At 46.7% G+C, this 15,181-nt stretch overlaps 1 long non-coding RNA gene across 1 annotated transcript in view; it reads right to left on the bottom strand.

Moving 5' to 3' along the window:
* LOC149875381 (uncharacterized) overlaps nt 1-15,181 on the bottom strand; it is a 457,025-nt gene that overhangs the window by 178,969 nt on the left and 262,875 nt on the right. The window contains exon 2 of the long non-coding RNA XR_016440028.1: nt 6,197-6,285. This is a non-coding gene — a long non-coding RNA (uncharacterized LOC149875381). The remainder of the gene's footprint in view (nt 1-6,196; nt 6,286-15,181) is intronic.

The raw sequence follows: 15,181 nt of genomic DNA, 5'->3' as shown, positions 1-15,181 counted from the left end.
TGAATGTCCCTTCTCTCTCTATCCACTCAAAAAGTTCTGAACATTGTACCTTGGTTCTCTTCACTTACAATACCTAGCTTTGTTCCTCATAGGCCACAAACAAAAAAATTCCACCCAAAGGCCCTACGATTTAAAATTTTGTACACAGCAAGCACAAGTAACATGGACAAAGGGAATGACTTAGGAACAGAACTCCAACTGCAAGCTTATACTGTGATTTAGCTCAGTGGTACTCAACCTTTTTAAACTCAAGGCACCCCTCCAAAACTTTTCAGAATTTAGCAGAACCTCATTTTGAAAAAGCTTATATAAATATATTATGACTAGTATAGTGTAAACATTATAGTTATATTATCAATAAATATGTCACAGCCAGGACCGGAGCGGCTCGCAGCGAGCAGGTACAAGCTTCTCCAGTCCGACTGGAGAACAGGTACGAGGCCTTGGCGACTCTGCAGGAGATGGAAAGGGAGGAGGAAACCCTTGGGCAGGAAGAAATGCCACATTCTTCACACTCCAAACAGATCAAGAGATCCGAGAGGACCCAGAAGAGGAGGAGACGCGTGCTCGTCATAGGCGATTCCATCCTGAGAGGTACGGAAGGGCCCATTTGTCGCCAGGACCCTTCAGCACGAGAGGTCTACTGCCTGCCTGGAGCTAAGATTCAGGATGTGATGGAGGTAATCCAGGCCAGGATCAAGCCCACCGATTACTACCCCATGGTCCTTGTCCATGTGGGTACTAATGATGCGGCCAGGAGAACCCCCGATCACCTGATGGCAGACTACCAGGCTCTGGGCGGCGTGCTGAGGGAATTTGGTGCACAGGTGGTATTCTCTTCCATCCTACCAGTGAACGGACGCGGAAGACGGCATGAGAACTGCATCCGAGAGACCAACTGGCGGCTTCGGCAGTGGTGTCTCGAGGCAGGCTTCGGCTTCCTGGACAATGACCCACACATTACAACGAGGGACATGCTCAGCTGGGATGGGCTTCACCTGTCCCCCAAAGGTAAGCGTGTGTTTTCTTCCAGGTTGGCGGATCTCCTCCGGCGGGCTTTAAACTAGGCTCGTCGGGGGGAGGGGAAGATGAGGGTGGGGGAAGCTGTGGACCACCAAACCAGGTGGCACCCACAAGGACAGCCCAGCCTGAAGAAAGAGAGCTTTGGGAACGTGAAAGACAGGGGGTGGACAGCAATACGGCACAGGTAAGGAACGGGAAGGTTAGAGACAAAAAGCCCTTTAGGACTTGGAGCGAGGGGGTAGCAAAAGCGCCAGTCACAGAGCTCAAGTGCCTATATACTAATGCTAGGAGCATGGGGAACAAGCAGGATGAACTAGCGCTCCTGGTTGCACTAAACGACTACGACTTAGTGGGGCTGACGGAAACCTGGTGGGATCCATCCCATGACTGGGCGGTACATATTGAGGGCTATAGATTGTACAGAAAGGACAGAGTGGGGAAAAGGGGGGGAGGGGTTGCGCTCTATGTTAAGGAGCAATATACATCAACCCTCATCAAGACAGAATCAAAGGATGAGGAAGTAGAAGGACTGTGGGTTAGGCTACATGGGGGGCAAGGAGAAAAGGATTTGGTGGTAGGGGTCTGCTACAGACCCCCACATCAAGGGGAAGAAATAGATTTGGGGCTCCTGAGGCAACTCTCAGAGACCATAAAAGCTAAAGAGGCAGTGGTCATGGGGGACCTAAACTACCCGGACATCTGCTGGGAGACACAGACAGCAAAGTCCCACCGCTCACGCAGGTTTCTAACCTGTGTACAGGACCTCCACCTGACGCAGGAGGTACATGGTCCCACTAGGGGGAATGCCTTACTGGATCTGGTATTGGCAACGGGGGATGACATAGTAGGGGACCTACAGATCGGTAGCCATCTGGGGGACAGTGATCACCTAAAAGTACAATTCAACATAAGGCGTCGAGTGGGTAAGGTAACCAGTAGGGTGAACGTGCTGGACTTTAGGAAAGCTGATTTCAGCGAACTCAGGCGATTAGTGAAGGATGCACTGCAGAGTAGTAGTTTTGAAATGATGGGAGCCCAAGAAGGGTGGCTGTGCCTTAAGGAAGCTATCCTTCTCGCACAAAGCGAGACGATCCCCGTGCGAGGTAAAAGAGGGAAAGGGGCCAGGAGACTTCCCTGGCTGACCAGAGAAATCCAGGGCAGACTAAGGGCCAAAAGGGGAGCACATAAAAAGTGGAAACAGGGAGAGATCACCAAAGAGGAATATACCTCTTCTGCTCGTGCTTGTAGGGAGGCAGTTAGACAGGCCAAAGCTACCATGGAGCTGAGGATGGCAACCCAAGTAAAAGACAATAAGAAATTGTTTTTTAGATATATAGGGAGTAAAAGGAAGGCCCAGGGAGGAATAGGACCCCTGCTAAATGGGCAGAAACAATTGGTGACGGACAGAGGGGACAAGGCTGAACTCCTCAACGAGTTCTTCGCCTCAGTGTTCCTAAGCGAGAGGCACGACAAGTCTCTCACTGGGAGTGTAGGGAGGCAGCAGCAAGGCACCAGACTTCCATGCGTGGACCCGGAGGTGGTGCAGGGTCACTTGGAAGAACTGGATGCCTTTAAGTCGGCAGGCCCGGATGAGCTCCATCCGAGGGTACTGAAGGCACTGGCCGACATCATTGCAGAGCCACTGGCGGGAATATTTGAACGCTCGTGGCGCACGGGTCAAGTCCCGGAGGACTGGAAAAGGGCCAATGTGGTTCCCATTTTCAAGAAGGGGAGGAAGGAGGACCCAGGTAAGTCTCACCTCCATCCTTGGCAAAATCTTTGAGAAAATCATCAAGGCTCACATTTGTGAGAGCCCGGCAGGACAAATTATGCTGAGGGGAAACCAGCACGGGTTCGTGGCAGGTAGATCATGCCTGACCAATCAAGTCTCTTTTTATGACCAGGTCACAAAACGCCACGATGCAAGAGGAGGGGTGGATGTAGTATACTTGGACTTCAGGAAGGCCTTTGATATGGTATCCCACCCCATACTGGTGAACAAGTTAAGGGGCTGTGACTTGGATTACTGCACAGTCCGGTGGGTGGAGAATTGGCTGGAGGGTCGCACCCAGAGAGATGTGGTGGATGGGTCGGTTTCGACCTGGAAGAGTGTGGGCAGTGGGGTCCCGCAGGGCTCGGTGCTTGGACCGATACTCTTTAATGTCTTCATCAGCGACTTGGACGAGGGGGTGAAATGTACTTTGTCCAAGTTTGCAGATGACACTAAGCTATGGGGTGAAGTGGACACGCCGGAGGGCAGGGAACAGCTGCAAGCAGACCTGGACAGGTTAGACAAGTGCGCAGAAAACAACAGAATGGCCTTCTGACTTTTCAGCCTCTTTAAGCTGGCCCTCAGACCCCTCAGTCTCTTTCCCGGTCCTTCTCCAGTTGACAGACCCCTCGGTCTCTCTTAGGCCCCTCTCTGAGCCTTCAGAACCCTTGATCTCACCCAATTGCTCCCTGGGCTACCAGGATCCTCGATCTCTCTCCTGGTCCCTTTCCAGGCTGTCAGCTCCTCTACTTTCTCAGTCACTCTCCAGGACCTCAGACCTGTCCAGCTCTACACACTATTCCCAGCTCATCTCCAGGCCACTGGACCCATATGGTCCCAGCTTTCCCTGGCCCCTCACTGGGTTTCTGGACCCACAAGTCTCCTGGTCTTCCCTAGTTCCCCACTGGGCTTTTGCATTCTGTATCGGTCTTCTGTGGTGAGTGCTTTTCTGTTGGACTGTGATCCCCTAGCTAACCCCCTCTACAGGGTCACCCACAAGACAGTGGGAGCTGAGGCTTTCTGGCGCCCCATCCTCACCTTTCCCTGGAGTGGCCCATGCATAGCATTTCATGGAGGCTGCCCCAAATGGGTAGTCCCTCCAGACCAACCAACTCCAGTAGGGTGAAGTTTTAGGTCATACTCAGGGCTGGTCTCTAAACCTTTCTGGTCTTACACATCACTCTGGGCTTTCCCCAAGATACCTTACACCCCTTCTGGGCTACTAACCACCAGGCTGCTAACCACCTGGCCCCAGCTCCACCTCACATCTGAGTCCTCTATCTCTGACCCCCTACCAGCCATCATCACCCTGGGCTGCATGCTCCCTGACCCACAAGGAGCATTGTGCCTCTCCTAGGCCCTGCCCTGCCTCTAGGCCAGTCGAGATTCCAGGTTCTCCCAGGTCTGGCCATCTCTTGTGGTGGGCTCTCTCACCCTTTGGCCTCTCCTGGGCCCTGGCCCCAGCATAGGCAAGTCAATTTTCCCAGGGTCTGTCCTCCAACTGCCAGCCCTCTCCTGTCTGTGGGTCTACCCTCTCAGGCCCCACCACAGATTACTCTCTCTTTCTCTCTTTGTGGGCTTGGAGCCCTCCATAGGTCTTCCTTACTATAGCCCATTCCTTCTCTGGGCTCATCCAGGCCCTCCTGGCCTCTCACAAAGCCCCTATGCACATAGCTCCTCTCTGGGCTTGTCCTAAGCCCTCCTCTCAACAGGCCACAGGCACTCAGCCCCTCTCTCTCTGGGCTCATCCACATGTCTCATGTGGAGTGAAATCGGGAAAGGGCTATGACAGGAGTGCATGCTTTTGCTGCAGTCCTTCCCCATCTACCCCTGCCTGGTGTCTCCCCAAAACACAAGCAACTTTGGCAGATGGAAGTGCCCCACGTGCCTCTGCTTTCAGAATGCATGGCAGAGCTAAATTAAGAAGTAGCTGAAGCAGAAAGGTGTGCTTCTGCAGCTCTTCCTGGTCCAGCTCCGACATGCCTCATGAAAACTGACGTGCTCGAAGCAGGCTTACCCTGCAGTGGCAGTGCTGGTGCAAACAACATAGCACCCCTAGACGGTCCTTGCGGTACTCTGGGTGCTGTGGCACCCCGGTTGAGAACCACCTACTGAGGATTTTTAAATTACTTCATTTTCATAGGCTTTTTGAAAGATGGAGATTCTTAATACACTTACAGCATTTCTAGTAGACTTCAGCAGCAGACTTCAATCATGTAAAGATGAGCAACTTAGTTTCCATTTTATTTTATCCCCACACAGAAACACAATTTTCCCTACTTCAACAATGGAGCAACTGTAGAAGAGAAGGATCTGCTTTGCCCAGGGTCAATGACAGTAATGGGACTGAACTCGAGTTCTTGGCTCCCAAACCCTATAACCATTCCTTTAAATGATGCATCATCTTTTTGATGATTTCCTTTTTAAATAGCTTGAAGATCCAAGTAGTATTAATCAGATAGAAATAAAAGCTGCAGTGACATTTATAGACCCACAGCTTGCCTTTACTATCGAAAACTAGCCAACAGTATAGCACTTGCAATAAACCTAGTATACCAAGTACACCTAAAAAATTCTCACCAAGACTTCTCACCCATGCACTGAACCCTGCATATTAATAAGAAGTCTGAGGTAAATAAAACATTGTCTATATTACCTTGTGATGCACTAAAGCAGGAGTGTTAAAATTACAGCCTGCAGAGCCACAATATCCAGCCCTCTGGGCTACAAACAGGCCACAGGAAGTTGAAGGGCAAAGCCTGGGAGTGGTGAGAAGTGGCCAGCCACAGAATCCAACATGGTGATTGTTGGCAGGAAGGTGAGCAATGGCTGACACAGCACTGGTTGCCCCCTGGCTGCTTGGCCCATTGCCAGTGCTGTGGCCCCAGTGTCTTGGCTGCCAGCTCCCTGTGCCCCGTGCCAGACCTGTTGCTGCCGTGTGCTCCATGTGACCCAGAGCTGCTACCCAACATGCGTCACTGGCAAAAGCTCCAGCTCCAGGAAGGAGCACATGGCAAGAACTAGAGCTGCTGCTGTGACTGCATGCACCAGGCAGGAGATGCAGCTTTCACCTCGGCTAGAGCCACCTGGTACCCTGGGTTGGATCTGGCCTGCAAGGAGCTACAGAGTCTGGATCCAGCCCAGGGCAAGAGGTGAGTTTGACACCCCTACACTATGGGATAAAATGGCTTCCTTGCAAACCAGAAGCATTATCCTTCAAGTGAGAACATAAAGGTAATGTAATCTCCAGTCACTGATGTTTTTCAGAGAAAAAAAGTCTGGGAAATATGTAATATCAGTTGTTTTTAAGAAACATTTAACTTACTGTCTCTGATAATAACTCCCTATGCACAGCTCAGTATTAAAAATTACAAGGAAAAAAATAATATGCAGCTTGCTTACCAGTTTAGCTCTTCGCTGAGTAGATTCACCCCCCAATATCTGCAGAATTCTCTAATTCCTACTGAATCCATGCACTGTTCCAGAGAGACCTATAAAAGGAGAAAGGGGGAAAAAAAGAAAGAAGGAACTCTGTAAACCTGACAAACTTTATGAATAAAGGCCACTACAGCAGTGTTAAACATATTACATGCTTAAATAGTTTTAAGCCCTTAAAAAAATACAAAATGAAATCAGCTAGAAGTAACTGTAGCTGTGCTCTAAAGCAATTTGGAATGCTTAATGCAGTTCTGGATTTTAAACTGCCTCGAATTCAGCACTACGAAAAAGTACATTAACTCTAAATAGTACAATATATTTTTAAAAGGGACAGTGACACATACAACAACAAGTAGTTGGTTTTAAAAAGGGCGTTACAAATCCTGTATGAATAGAAATATTCCCATGATTTAAAAATAAATAAAGCCACTACCTTCGCCTTTCTACCTGCATGTATGCACATGCATGTGTGTGCAGACACACGCAGTCACCACTAATGCTGGGAAAACTTGAAAGCCATCCCATTAGGAACCATGAAACCAAAACAAAGCAAAACAACCCCCCCAATCCCCTCTCCCCCCCACACCAACTAGGGTAAATGATGAAAGGAAAAACAGGGATTTTAAGACTGTCTTTTAATTACACTTGGGTAGGTCTCAATCTTTAATTTGAACCATTTCACTGGTGCAGAACCGCACTGGGTTCAGAGGGACTTTTATAAGCTTATCAAGGTTCACTTATTGGATCAGATGGCAGGGCCTCATGCAGACAAGGCCACTAAACCATGAGGGAAACTCCTAGACAGAAAATGATTGTGAATACATCTTACTAGAGGCCCGTATTTAAGAAGAAGAAAAATAGAAAACCAACTACACTATGGTTTTCATGCCATTAAAGAACACACCAGCTATAGAGGGCTACCCCTGCAGCATCCAGGTTCAGAAATGTCTACACCCTATGCTCCAAACACCTCAATATTTTAGAAGTTGTAGACATGGTTTGAGAATGTTTCTGTATGTGTTTCCTTGCATACACATCTCATCTCAAAATCCCCACAGCACAAGCTAACTTGAGTAACTATGTGATCGTATAAGATCTGGGATATTTGCTGAGACACAGCCCAACTTCTTCACAGAGAAACAAACATCCCAGTTGCCACTAGATCTAGTGGACCAATTTTCAGCCTAAGTAACTATTTAAGTGTGTTGTACTTGTTGGCAGAAAAGCAAGGACTGGTGTGGGTAACACCTTTTATTGGATCAACTGTTTGGGATAGATCCAATGAAGAATACATTGCATTCGAAAGCTTGCCCAAGGATGGCATCACACATTTAACTTAATACTTAATAAGTGCAGTTAAAACTCAAGCAGCTACATGTTCAAACAGTTTACATGTGTTAAATTCCCTCATCGCATTGCAAAGGTGTTCCCTTTCAGGTGAGGAGTCTTTTCTTAAAAACTCTTAACTTGAACTGTATCACAATGATTTGTAACTTTTGTAACTAAATGTCTGACACGATCCTAACGTATTAAATCACAATATTCCAACGATCTGTGACTGTTACACATGAACGTATAACAAAGCTCTAAGTTTATCGCAACCAAGCAGTTGGTACAATAAAAGGTATCACCTGCAACAACTGTGCCTCTTACATAATTTCCGGAGCACCACCCCAGACTACCACCTCTTGACACACAACAGCCCTGGGTATGTTTACTACTCTGAGTCCATAGCCAAAGTAAATTGCCATATAAACACCAGTGGTATGCAAAGAGGGCAGTATTTGATTCAGATTCATATTTGGCCTGATTTGGGGGACAGTGATTCAACTAGCTGATTTGGATCACTGTCCTGATTTAAAGCAGCTGAATCTGAATCTGAAGATTCAATTCTGATTCAGAGAATCAGCGATTTGGCCATAGACACAGCTTTATGTTTTTTCTATGTATCTTGAGGTGCCAGGTGTGGCTCATGAATGTTGAGATGGTGGGGTGGATGGATCATCCCGCAGGAGCACGGGGGTGGGGGTGAGTGGGGACTGCATACTGGGCGGCAGATTGGGAAGTAGATCAGAAGTACTTCCGGTCCACTTCTGCGTCTGCCACCAAGCACACCAGGACCCTTCCCAGACTCTTCTGGCTTGGCGATTGGCCACAGGGGGACCCCAGGGGCCTGCCCTCAGACCCAGGAGGCACCAGTCACCAAGCTGGGGGTGGGGGGTGGCATCTCCTATGTGCTCTGTGATGGACCTGAAAGTGGACCAGAAGTACTTCTGGTCCACGTCCAGGTCCACTGCTGAGCACATGGGGAACTCAAGCATTTCAGTCTGGTTTTGGTTACCTTATTCCCATTGCTACAATATTTACAGTCCATGGCACAAAGAACTCCAACTCGACCTGGGAGGGTGTGGGCTGTGGAGTCCCCCAGAGCTTGGTCCTTGGGCCGGTGCTGTTCAACATCTTCACTAGCGACCTGGACGAGGGTGTGGAAAGCACCCTGTTCAAGTTCGCTGATGACACCAAGCTGTGGGGTAAAGTGAATACACCGGCAGGCAGGGACCGCATCCAGGCAGACCTGGATAGGTTGGAGAAGTGGGCGGATCTGAACAGGATGCGGTTCAACAAGGACAAGTGCAGGGTGCTGCACCTGGGAAGAGGGAACCAGCATTATGGTTATAGGTTAGGGGCTGACCTTTTCAGTGGCACAGAGGCAGAGAGGGATCTTGGAGTCAGGATTGACTCCAGGATGTATATGAGTCGCCAATGCGACGAAGCGATAGGCAGAGCCAACCGCACTCTGTCATGCATCAACAGGGGCATCACTAACAGGTCCAGACAGGTCTTGCTCCCCCTCTATGCGGCGCTGGTCAGGCCGCAGCTGGAGTCCTGTGTCCAGATCTGGGCGCCACACTTCAAGAAGGACGTGGAGAACCTGGAGAGGGTCCAGAGGAGGCCACTCATATGGGGGCCTCCGTGGCCAGCCCTATGAGGAGAGGCTGAGGGACCTGAATCTCTTGAGTCTCCGCAAGAGGAGAATGAGGGGGGATCTTGTGGCTGCCTACAACCTTATCAGGGGCCAGCAGCAGGGAGTCGGGGAAAGTCTGTTCACCAGGGCCCCCCTTGGAGTCACCAGGAACAATGGCCAAAAGCTGAGGGAGGAGAGGTTTAGGTTAGATATCAGGAAGAACGACTTCACTGTAAGGGTGGCCAGAGCCTGGAATAGGCTTCCCAGAGAGGGGGTGCTCTCACCTTCCCTGGAGATCTTCAAGAGGAGACTGGACAGGCACCTGGCTGGGGTCTTATGCTCCCTGCCACCCCCAGGGCTCCTTCCTGCCCATGGCAGGGGGTCGGACTAGATGATCTGTCTAGGCCCCTTCCCACTCATCGATTCTGTGATTCATCTGAACAGTTCCCAGCCAAGGAACAGGCTTGTGTCCCCTGCACATTGCTTGGTCACATAGACAGTTAACATATGTACATAGCTGTTACCCATGCACTTGCTAAATGGGGCCAAAAGCAGATATGCTGGTATCAGTTTTTAAATTGATATCAAATCAGTTTTTAAATACCTCTTAGTCAGTTAAGGTAGACCGTGTTACCCTTGAGAGTTAATTGGGTCAGCTTTTGCACTCACTCTGGGACTAAGTCAAAACACTGAAGGGGTAAGAATTTTAAAATGTATATGTAGGCCTGGATCCAAATGTTTGTGGCCATTCCATAAAGGCCGAATACCAAAATGCCAGATCCAAGCACCATCGGGCTTTACGATCGGGTTTTAGATTTCAAAATGATGTTTTTAGTCCAAGCCTGGAAAAAAAAAGCCCGAAGAAGTTTCTTACATGGTGTCTGGAATCACAGGATGATGCAATTCACTACAGAGCACTCAACCAACCATTTAAGTGCATCTTAAAGCTTTTCTTGTTGTCCCCCACCCCCTTCCAAATTCAAAGGTAAATTGAAGAACACAAGCCATTCTGTTAAGTAATTTACATGTCCTTATGATAATCTTCAAGTAGCTTACATTTTGAAGATATCAATTGCAAAGTAAGTACTGTGCTCTCCAATCTAATTTTAGCAACTTTACATCAATTAAAAAAAAATTAGAGTTACATTCATCCCCTTTCAACTTTTGCCATTAAAAACGAGCCACGCACAAAACGTGCATATTGCAAGATGCCATTTGTTTTCCACCTGACTTGTGAAAGTGTGCAGCATACTGCATGCAACACTAGAGGCTACTGTGTTTTGATAGTTCACTCTGAATGTTTTTTATTTGCTGTTAAGTGTTCCTGTTAACATCTCCAGTGTTGCTGGAGGGTTTCCTGTCTTTTTACACAGGTTTTTTTTGTAGTCAGTCTAATGGCTCTATTCAAAATAGTTTACTTGTCCACACATTATTTTTTTGTCCTTCAGACCACATGCAGGGGCACACATTTTACCAATGGGCAAATCTCAAATTGTCCAGAGCTTCAAATTGTTGAAAGAATCATCAGAAAGCCAGGATGCACATCAGTGCATTTGAAATCACTTGGATACACGCATTTACACGCTGCCTCTCTCAGGAAGAACAGGCCCTCATCGTATTTTAGACCCTCCTGACTTCAGCTGGGTCAGAAATAACTTTTCATAATATTTCAACACTTCTGGTCTCAGCTGGAACCAGGAGCTACAAAGTGTGAAAATATGATATAAGTGACTGCGACAGAGTAGCACAATGGGATTCTGACTGCACGGTGCTGGCGCTCCACACATTATGCTGCCCATTACCTCTCCAGGCTGGGTTTGGCAAGGTTTCAGGAGCAATGGACACAGGCCTGCTCTGCTGACCCAGCTGCTGCCACTAACACCACTTCTTCTCACTGCCGTGTGGCTGCCCCTTCTCCCCATTACCTGGCCATTATGTGGCCAGATGCCACAGAAGCCCTGGCTTTGTGGGCCAGACACCGAGGTATCCTGATCGGGCAGAAAGCAGGCATCTACCGAACTGCAGTACTTAATATCCACGATGCAGTTAACAACCTTTAGCTGTCAGAGCGCATCAACGTTTCTAGTAGCATTTTAACACCTACCTCTCTGCTACAAATTCACACAGCAGCTAATTAGAATAATATAATTAAAATCAAAAGAGGGTTTAAAAAAATAAATAGAGAGCAAGATGAGAGGAGGGGTCACTGCCCCAAACAAGCTGAAAAAAATATCCCTTTTGTACTAGGAAGCCAAGCTAGTGTAGCATGGAGCACCAATGGAGTTACGGCTGATAGTTGATAAATCAGGTCTGCTTGGAGGAGATGTCAGTTCTCATTTTCCTTCCTGTAACCTTTAAATAAAAATAAGTGACATCCTGACTTGTACCAGAATCCCTAATGAAACTGAAAGGCTGCTGAAATAATTACATGGCAAATCAACACGTGTATATATAGATCATTCTTCAGTGCCTTCTTACTTAGGCACCTAATGTCTCCTATCTATTTTATTATTAAAGCACAGGCGGGGGCAGAAGGTGGGGTAGTGGAAGAAGAAGAAAATACTTTCAAATTGTAGCATGACAGACTCCTTAGCTTAAAAGCAAGAAGAATGTGATTCAAGGCTGAATGTCTGGGCCTGATTCTCTCTCCAAGGCAGAGTGCTGTAAAAACTCACTCCAATCAAGTTACTGTAGAGGGGCCACATTTTCTGCTGATGTCCTAGGCAGACCTCCATCTTTTTACATCAGGAAAAGCTCCTGTGTTTAGGTATTCCAGCAAATTTGGGGTGTAAGTTCAGTTAACACCTTTAGGGTGTTAAAGAACCCTATAAGCGCTATCGCAATGCGCCATTCAGTGACTAGGTGGTGACATAAGTCTAGTGCCTAGTCATGATGGGTAACACAGGCCCTTTGTCAGCAGCCTCATGGCTATAGCATTACAGTGTTGAGAAGAGCATGAGAACTGCAGAGCATTTGGACTACAGTACAGAGTAGCCCTTTCCACTCTGAATTACTAGCTCCACCATCTTCAGCTCAAGGTTAAACCCACACTGCAGCCGATGGGCCAACTAGTCTCTATTTAAATATTTGCATTAGTGTATACAGGAATTTGGGTTGGGAGAACACCTCTAGTTATACCTGGAGCTAACAGTGCAGTGAAGACAAGCCCTCAGAAGAGGCCAAAGAATACAAAAGTGACTATAGAGTCTGGACCTCCCTCTCCAACAAATATTCACCATGGATTACCTCTGAAACTTTGTAGAGCAAGCAGGCATCTAGCTACAGCTTTAGTCACATATAAATGGAAGGCATATGCATTTATTTTGAAGGCACTTTTAAAAATACTAGTATAAAACAAATATTGAAATCCCACATTTCGTTAGTTTTCTTACTCCTTTGTTATGCCCTTCTACCATACACACAAATCAATGTGGACCCTTTGTTTTTATTTTAATTTTAATTTTGAGAGCAAAAGAGGCAGGATACCAAGCTTCAGTGTAGAACAAATGAATGGAGACAGATTACAAGCACAAGAGGAGCCATCCTTTTGAGCATTGTGAAAACTGAACCCAAGCTGGTTGGGGCTTTAAGAAAAGAATGGTTGGGTCGCTTCCCTTTCTTTTCTCTGCATAGCTCTGTCTCTGATGGCACAGGCAAATTATGAAATAGAAAGCAAGCCAGAGGACCAAGAGGACCCAGTCTGATTTGGCAGGAAGCCCTCCTTGGACTCCTGCTGAACAGTTGGCCCTCTACTACCTAAGGAAGCAACAAAGTTCACAACCTGGGCATCTACATGGGGGCTTTAATGTGCATTAGCCTATTTTAATGCACATTAAAGTATCACAAAAAACATGCTCCTCAGCTAATGCACATTAAAATAGGCTGATGTGCATTTTTCTAGTACCTCACAGTGAAAGGCATTTATACACATACCTTTGTCTGCTCCAACACACCAGAAATCTAGCATATCGGAGCAGATTTGCAAGGGGCTTACTTTGCATCCATTTGTATAAATGGCGAAATGTGTATCGGCACTAAGAAAATGGCAGCAGTACGCTTCAAACCCTTCAATATGTTTTAGTTCAAAAGCACATCACCGCCATTTTTTCAGCACCAACGTGCATGTTGCCATTTATACAAATGTATATGAAGAGCACCTGGCACTTTTAAAAGTGCCTGGAGCTGTGTTGTATGCATGTGTGCATGTGCCTGGGGGTACTAAATTTAATGCGCATTACCTAAAGCACATGTAAATGCACCCAATAATGAGACCCATGGCACTTCCAGCCACTCAAGATGCTTCATTCTTTCAAAGTGCTGCAGGAAAAACTTACATTCCAATAGAGATTTCCAACAGAAAATGGCTGCTTAGATGCTAACTAAATTCAAATCTCCCATCATTGCTTAGAAACAACTAATAATTGAAAAATATTTAAAATAATGCTACTACTACAGAGCAATGTGAATAACTGCAGAAAGCTTCCAAAGATCAGGGTTAACATTGTAAAGCACTAATATGGATTTTATAGTCACCTATCACGCACTCCCCAACCCACTCAAACTGGGTGCAGAAGGATATCTGAACATGGACTACTTTTATCAGTACTAACCATGGAATTGTCATTGCATTTCTGTTAGACCCTATCACAATGAATGCCTTTTTTGAGACTATCAGAATGTGAAATGCACTCCTAACAAAAGCCACAAAGCTGAATTCACCACAACTGACTGCTTAATAATGACATTCTGCTAAATAAATGAAATGTATTTCTCTTGTCACATTTACTAACACTGCTGATGAACAGACACTTAGAGACTCCATCTTCCACAGCTATTTGGAGAACTCACGTAATGGACCAGAAAACCATCTACTATTAAATAAGGGATGTAAGTCAGGATCTCTAATATTTATTCCTTAGTGAACACCGTACGTAAGTATGATGCCTTGAGGAGGATGCTTCTCCTTCCCTTTTTAATAAACATAAGAGGCCTATGCTCATTTTATCAATTTTGTTACTCTTAAAGATATGACCTCCCATTAGCCTTACGCATATTGGTTTTTTTTGCCTATTATACACAGCAGGGTTTCTTTCTTGGGACTACAGGGAGGTTAGAAAGCTCTTTATTACAGTAAAATAAATAAATAACTAAAAAGGCCCTGTTTCCCAACCGGGAACTACAGCAATAAACAAAATGCACCATGTGTAATGTATATCATTTGTACAGTGCAGCGAGTGTTTTTAGAGACACCTCATTGCCCTCTTCAGCTTACATGCCAAGCAGAATACCAGTTGAGGGGAAAAGGGAGGAAGCAAAAGCTGGTGACTGGGCAGTCGAGTTAAAACTGAATTCAGGCAGGTGGGGATTTAAGACTGTGTACATGCTCGTGTCCCTAGGACGTCAATATATATCTTTATGCAGGTTCTGTATATGTGAATTTGCTCTTACGCAATGTTCCTTTTTTATACCAAAATTTTGTTATGTGCAAAGTTAATGAACTCTTATGCGATTGGTGTGATGGAAGCCAGCACTTGTGCAGTGCACTGTGGGAGTGACACCATAGGCAGAGGAAGAACAAATTATTTCAGGGAGCTGAGCCAGGTGGTGGTGCCCAGGCCAGGCTTCAGGGCGGCCCCTGCAGCCCGGCTCGGTCCAGCCCCATCAGTGCAGTGTCCCAGGACCTGTGAGCCAAGAAGCCCCCCGGCAGCTGCTGCCTGTGCTTCTGGAGCTGCAGCTTCCTTGGGAGCGGCGCGGCACCACATCAGTACAGTCGAGGTCTTGGAACGTATCCTTATTTGTTACATTGTAAAGTGGGTTCCCTTTATGCGAATTAAAGTTATGCACCATTTTCCAGGAATGCATGTACAGCATAAAGCAATGGAAACCTGTACTGTATTAAAGGAAGTCACAGGCATGTATTTCATATAACCCCTTGATTCATCGCTGAATTATACTGTGAACATTTAAGTACCGAGGATAAAATG

This window comes from Crocodylus siamensis, chromosome 1 (genome assembly GCF_052110815.1).
Source record: "Crocodylus siamensis isolate JL-2025a chromosome 1, ASM5211081v1, whole genome shotgun sequence".
Taxonomy (NCBI): domain Eukaryota; kingdom Metazoa; phylum Chordata; order Crocodylia; family Crocodylidae; genus Crocodylus; species Crocodylus siamensis.
Note: the sequence above shows the minus strand (reverse complement) of the source record. Positions and strands in the feature narration are given on the sequence as shown.